This window comes from Acipenser ruthenus, chromosome 8 (assembly GCF_902713425.1).
Source record: "Acipenser ruthenus chromosome 8, fAciRut3.2 maternal haplotype, whole genome shotgun sequence".
Classification (NCBI taxonomy): domain Eukaryota; kingdom Metazoa; phylum Chordata; class Actinopteri; order Acipenseriformes; family Acipenseridae; genus Acipenser; species Acipenser ruthenus.
In genome coordinates this window covers 13,098,421-13,104,420 of record NC_081196.1, presented here as the reverse complement: position 1 = coordinate 13,104,420, position 6,000 = coordinate 13,098,421, and positions in this window count along the sequence as shown.

Here is a 6,000-nt window from a genome sequence, read left to right as displayed (position 1 = left end):
TTTTGCTTCATAAACCTGCTAAATAATGTTATGTGAACATATTGAATTACACACATCTTTGTAGTTTTCCATATACTTACACAAAACTGACACAAATTGAAAAATGTGAGATTTCGACATCTAACATGAAGTACTGTACTACTATTATGGCTTCCGCTAGAATTTTGAGATATAATTTTGTAGTTTCTTTGATTACAAGATTGTGTCAGGGCAGGGCCCTGCTTGTAAGTAGTGTTTTGTGGTGGTTGGCAGGGATGGGGTGAATGCCACAAAACACTGTTTACACGCAGGGCCCTGCCCTGACACAATGATGTTAAATAAAAGATCTAAATTATGTTCATATATATAAATTTTGTCTCAGTCATAAAATTCTAGGTGATGCTTAACTTGTGGCCAGAGCTGTAGTTTTCTGTTTCAGTCATGAAAGTAAAAGCATCCACTTGGACCCCCTAGAGCTCTCAGACAGCTCTTTTCTCTAAGTATGGCTGGTAACCATTTACCAGCCTCTTGTGAATGTAAGAAATGCATCAATAAGAAATATCATATAGAACAAACAGGCATTTCATATCCAGTGGTGGAAAACTGTTGCAGGGGGCACCAGCATCACTTGTGTATTGCACGGATATGCATTGCCAGCAATACAAAGTAACTGATCATTATATTGTGCTGGCTTTTTCTTCTATGAAGACACTTTGGCTGATCTGGCCTATTATCTATGGCAGGCTACTAGAACTGAAGATCAGCTAGAAAGCACATCAACACATACTGTACTTACCTAGAAAACACACTGGAGTAATTGTGATTGCAATTGGAAACCACTCTAGTTGCAAACCTAATGAAAATGCTTAAAAACATATTAAACAACACAGTAAAGCAGAACATATCAAACTACGGTAAAAGCATAGTATAACCCTGGGAAAGACGTGGGAAAACTGCAAAATGACATTGCAAATTTATGGAGGTCACCTCTATGTTAACTAAAGTAAAAAATACAACTAAAACACTTTATATGACACTTAAACAAACTGAAAGCAAATGCAAAGAAGCATTTCAAAGTGCGCTCAAATTAGGGTAAAGCATGCAAATTATCCACAGAATAATGAATAATAATGAATATAGCGTGGAACACTATCTTGCTGTGTGCGATTTTAGGACTCAAAATACAACAGTGGCTGGTGAGCCATTAAGCTGGAGGAGCAGGTTTTGCACCTGTCTCACGTTACATCTGTCACTCTCAGGTATCCCTGCCCTGCATGCGTGGCCAACTCTCATACACCTGTTCCATTGTCATTGGCTTCCTGCTTCCTGTTTCCTTTACACCTGTGCCTCCTAACTCAGGGCAGTCTTCGGTCTCTGGGTCCTAAACTCCATTGATTTACTGGTACCGGCTTCATTCAGCTGGTCTTTGTTCCACCTGAACCCTAAAGAGGTTCCCAACCCTGGTCCTGCGGACCCCCTGTGTCTGATGGTTTTCATTCCAACTCAGCTCTCAATTACTTAACTAGACCCTTAATTGAACTGATAATTGGCTTAGACCTTTTTAATTGTTTTCAGCTCTTAAACAGTTGCAGATTTTAAAGTAGCTATAACATTTTAGTAACTTGAACTCTGCAACTGTTAAAGGGCTGAAAACAATTTAAAAGGTCTAATTAAGCTAAATATTAGTTCTATTAAGGGTCTAGTTAAGTAATTGAGAGCTGTTGAAATGAAAACCAGCAGACACAGGGGGTCCCTAGGACCAGGGTTGGGAACCACCACTCTAAATGACTTAATTGAAACAATCAAATCTCCTTGCAGTTCTCAATCCCTTAACTATTTAATGATGAGAACTGTAAACCGCTGGTCTGATTTTGAAGCATTTTCAAAATTAGATTTCTGAAACAAACAACATGAATATTATAAATTTACCAAGAAACAATAGTTAAATTAATGGCATAGTTCAATTAATGGAATGGTTCAGGTCATGTAAAAACATATATATTTTTGACAGGCTAAATTGTGGACACATTTCCTTTGCTTTAAAATAAGGCCCTTGCTCTTAAATGTGCTTTGTGTTGAAAATGTGTCCGTGTGTGGGTGTGTCTGTGAGTAAGTACATTTGGGCTTGTCTGCTACACATACTGAGATCCCCTAGTGTACATTGAGGTGTGGCTGACATGTTGTCATGGTAATGAGGTTCATAACAAAATCCTGCAAAGCTTGTACGGCAACTTTAGGGGGTCAGTTAGGTCCTGGAAATGTTGGTTCAACCTGTAAATTGCAGTCAAAAGTGTAATTACAGGCGCTATTGCACCATTGCAAATAAAGTTCATTCTAAACCCATCTAACTTAATTAGAGACCATTCTGCTATCCTGTGTATTTTATTTATTTATGTATTTAGTTTTGCTCAAATGAACTCATTATCATTAAACTATAACTATAACACCTGATTCCAAATGTTTTTGTACATGCAAATGTTTTGGTCAGATTCAAATGTACTGTTATACTTCAGAAGTGCTTCCACTTGTATTCAATGAAGACATATGCTCTATAAACTTCCATCGATGTACATTTCTAACCTTCACAAACTGAGCTAAAAGGGAATTTGAATAGAGTAGAACTCAGATACAATTTTAAGATGTCATTTATAGATGGCCTTGCTGCATATTACAGAACAGCTTGGTATAGTTCTGACATAGCACCGTTATCTTAACTAATGTCTTGTAATTGATGCATTTCATGCATCCACCAAGGACAGAGTTTTGCAGAGGACAGGGTAATGGTTACACTCAGGTGTACCAGCTGCACGCAGAGAGAAGACAGAGCTACCTGTATATTGAGGCAGCAGTGAGGTTCTTAAATTCTGAAAAACACAGCACGATGGGATGAATGAAACAGAAAATGATATACAAAGTGAATATGAATAAGAAGTAGACACTAGTAAAAGTAACTCATATTTCATACTTGTATTTAATATGAGTTGCTCTAATATGGGTCTATATTCAGAGGTATGTCGTACGGTAAGTACCGCTGCACAATTGCTGTTTTCAGACTGCAACAATATTCCCTTGCAATCTTCCTTGTAAGTAGAGGTCAGTGAACTCAATGAATCACGAACTGTGGTTAGAAAAAGCTAGTTTGAAAATGGTATTGGAAGAGTGTTAAAAGAGCAATTGATAATCCTTGTTAGTTGACTCATGTGTAATACAATACTCTATTTGACTTGAAGTGGCTTTTGAAGAAGAAGCTACACAAGTCGCTGAATAGAGATCAGGCAGGCCAGGTCAGACTTCATTTTCAAGAGCCAGAGTGAGTCAGGCTCATGGATATGTGTAGGCCGGAGATTCAACAGTATGGATGTGCAATTAAAAAATGCCTCATAACATTTTTAAGAACCTGAAAAGCCCATGTTGAAAATATTAGCTTTATAGGTGTACCCAAGTGTGAACACTTGTGCGGGATCACACTAGATCCCAGATCCAGTACCTTTTTGTCTGACAGGTGAGAATTAAACAGTTTTCAAATGATGGGGGAAGAAAAAAACACTTTCCTGTTTCATAAATTGAATGATAAAATTTTACGATGTAACATTTAGGAGTAAGAAAATGGTTAGTTTTATTACACCCCAAACAGCGAAACGCAAAAAAAACCTAGAGCTCTTAATAATTTTATTGCTCCTATTGAAGCATATAATTTACATTAGGTCTATAATCAAAAAATGCTCTTCCTTAAGATCCGGTACCTTTTTGTTTACACATGAACGCCTGGGTGTATCTTTTACAATGCCATCAATATACAAAAACACTGAGAAATGTAAACAAAGAAAACAAGGAGATCTACTCTCTTCCACTGAGCAAGCAGAGCTTACATATGGCATTCAGACCCTGCTGCTGCTGTTGATGGCAGTTTAGTTCACTGAGTGACAAAGCTTTAGTGGATGAGGAAGCTTGTGTCCACGAGTGCTCTCTATGCTGGAGTGTGATCTGTATGTCTGCCTGGAAAAATGTACTTTTCTATTGATGTAGGTATTTAAATCAGTTATTAGGGGAGGTATTGGTTCACTGGCAATTGGATGGGACCACCTAAATATGAGTGAATAATACAGAACTAAATATCAAGGACATGATTAATAATATCTCCTGGAATGTCTTCTCTTAAAAACTGGAGAGTAAAATAGAGGAATGTTTTGACTAGTAGAATGCAATGAAGACTTTGCAGAAACGTTGGTCTGCGTCATTGATTTAATAATTGCGATACAATTAACCCCTTTTTAATATAATTTCAAGAGCACCGGGCACAATTTTCTAAATAACGTTGGTACGACAAAAATGCCCGCTTTGCCGTATAACTCGGAATATAGTACTAGCTATGGAGTTGATTACAGTATTGTTCATTAGAAAAAAATGACTAGTCAATATACTGTACAGTCCAATATAATGTACATGCTAATCACATTGTACTAAAACATACACAAGCTGCATGCTCTGTATGCAATGTTCTGTATGCTACAGGATTGTGTGTTACTTTATCAGGTGCTTGGTAATAATTACCAAATTAAATGACATTATTGGTTGACCGTGATATTCAATAGCTGAAGATGGGGAATTAATTTAAACCTCCCTGTAATTTAATATAGCCTAGTAGCCTTTTGTTTCAGGGATGAAAGATTATATTGCAGTTGCTGCAGAGGCTCTCTGCTCTGCAACTGTTAATGCTCCCCTACACATTACCACACTATATAGGTGTCTGATAACGACTGTGGTAAATTATCTGTCTGATTACATATCTGGATTGTATAGAGAACCTGTGTGTATTATTATTTAATATTAGTAGCCTGCCCACAGCTACACCGAGCAGTGTATGAATGTATGCTAAAATCAGTCTCTTTTTTCCCCTTTCTATAAGCTAGCCAAATATATACTGGTGACAATTTTAGAGTAAAACTGCAGTATAACAGCCCTATAAACACAGTTAATATATCATTATAGTCCAGCTGCAGTTACAATGTACAGGGGTTAAACTACAAACGTATCTGCGATTATGTAGCACACACTTTTGTTTAAATGGGCTGATCTCACGTGACTGTATATTTGTTATGCAAATCCCTGATGTGTATTCTGCAATATGTAAAAGCTCTCTGCTGAAATCAATTGTTAGTCACAATTGGCAAAACAGAGGATCCGACAGAAGGAGGGCTGATAGCAGGTTCTTGGTTGGCAGGTGCTTCCATGTTCAGTAGCAGCCTCAAAGGTCATGAACCTACAAACCATTCTGAAGAATACACTGCAGCAGTTTTCCACCGTCCACTTCCCTGGAGGAATATGAGGCGGTAATTATCGAGGAATGGGTCACCTATCTCCCCAGAACAGATTAAACTCCTGTTATTTTCGTGCTGCTGCACTCCAGTTACAGTGTAGAAGTGATGGCACAGTGCTGAAGCAACCAGGCCTGTCTGCCTGCTGCTTGTCAGAGACAGTGAGTGAGTAGGAGTATTGTGGGGCGTGGGTGGGTGGAATATCCTTAGTTTTCACCAGAGCCATGCAGGGAAGCCCTCTCATTAAAGCAGGGAAAGGGCATATCTGGAGCCCGTGGGCGGTATTTGATATTGTTTGTTTCAGTAGCTGCATATGTCTTAGCATGTGCTCTCTGTATGCAGACAAAAACACTGCATTGATATGTTTTAGGTGGCTATTTCTCTACCGGTCCCTAACTATTTATGATGGTAGATAATTGTGGATGCATAAAACCTGTTTTGCATATAACCTTTTTTTTTGTTCTTCTTATTAATTCTTAGCCGACACTACAATTGCATTATTTTTTACACATTATTTTTACATACAATTACCCATTTATACAGTTGGGTTTTTACTGGAGCAACCTAGGTAAAGTACCTTGCTCAAGGGTACAGCAGCTGTGTCCCCCACCTGGGATTGAACCCACGACCCTCCGGTCAAGAGTCCAGAGCCCTAACCACTACTCTACACTGCTGCCCTCTCTTTCCTATGAAAATGTTGTACAGG